The following is a 1,480-nucleotide window of genomic DNA, read 5'->3' on the forward strand; positions in this document are numbered from 1 at the left end:
ATTAATTAACCCCCCCCCCCTTTTTTTTTTAATATTTATTATACCTGCCCTAAAAGTTTCGGCCCACCAGATTACCAGTCCAGGCCGGGTATTGATCCTTCCTATTTGTATCATTTATTTAGTTTTGTTCCTTATATAAAAATTAACATAGCACTTAAACAATTGTTATTATTAGTTAGGCTATACATCTCTGAAGCCATACACCAAATTTACGTTGAAATCGCCAAAGCCTTTCGGATATTCTGTCTCGGTGTCATTTAAATATTTTTTAAATCTGCACTTTTTTGTTTCTAGAAATGATTCCCCGTATTTGAATACAATTTCCCTAGACCGTCAGTTATTTCAAAAATATTTACTGTTTATAATTAGATTAACATATATAAGCTATTTTAAGGCATGTCATTGGTGCTTTCTATTGAATAATTTCGATGTGCTTTGAGAACATGATACAGGTCCCTGGTGGTCTAGTGGTTAGGATTCGGCGCTCTCACCGCCGCGGCCCGGGTTCGATTCCCGGTCAGGGAACTACGTTTTTTCTCAAAAAGTAACATCAGTTAATATTATATAACGAGTAGTACAATGTTGTCCATGATAACAGGCAAGTGATCTTCATTTGTTATCTCATTATAAAAACACCTTGTTAATATGTATATGTATATTTGTTAGTATTAAATTTTTTAGGCATTTTTGTTTTTTTAGACACTTTTCTAGACACGTACATCTCAATAGTTTGTATCCTAGCGAATGTCAAATGAATAAATAAATGGATTAGTGTGAAGCGTGGCATTATTCGCTTACTGATGCACTGTAGCTCAGGTGGCGACTCTGGTCCTTGAGATCTCCTGAGTTTAAATTTGTAAATTTTATTCCAGCCCAGCACCCTTGATTTAGCTAGACTTAACTGCGTGGACTACAGTGTAATGATCATTGAAAATAGATATGTCTCTGATGGACTGAAACGAAACGTTCTCTTTCCATAATTGGTGTTGATGAACCTTGTTTTGACAACATGGAGGTTCTATATTATCGCTATGTGAGTTATTTTTAGCCCACCACACTGGGCATGGAGCTTGCCAGAGTTGCCCTGAAGGTTAGCAGGCCGATGCTTAGTACTATATTTTTCAGTACTATGTCCCCATTACACATTTTTATGATATTGTTGTTGCGCTTACGTGAGGGACCCGTCAAACAAGCATTTTGTTGAATGGTCAATATCTTGTGTATTTGTTACTTAAAATCGGTTTGATGTAACCCCTAGGCTACATTGAAACAACCTAGATTCAGTGCACTAACGCTACCTTGACTTATGATTTTAAATAATGTGTTATTTCCCTGGCTAATGGATTTAACCTTTAAACTGTAGTTTGTAGTTATGAAACTTCCCAACTCAGGTTTTGTAATCGAGATGCTCTGGCCAATCAATGCCCCGCACTGCTGTTCATGTGACCGCCTTTTTACGTAACGAACGGGTGTAGCTGTG

The 1,480-nt window shown here is 37.0% G+C and overlaps 1 non-coding gene across 1 annotated transcript; it reads left to right on the top strand.

Moving 5' to 3' along the window:
* The first annotated feature begins 453 nt into the window (after positions 1 to 453).
* On the top strand, positions 454 to 525 carry trnae-cuc. The gene has a single exon. It is a non-coding gene; the product is annotated as a tRNA-Glu (tRNA).
* Positions 526 to 1,480: the final 955 nt, after the last annotated feature.

The sequence above is a fragment of the Esox lucius genome, chromosome 25, assembly GCF_011004845.1.
Source record: "Esox lucius isolate fEsoLuc1 chromosome 25, fEsoLuc1.pri, whole genome shotgun sequence".
In the NCBI taxonomy this organism is placed as follows: Eukaryota; Metazoa; Chordata; class Actinopteri; order Esociformes; family Esocidae; genus Esox; species Esox lucius.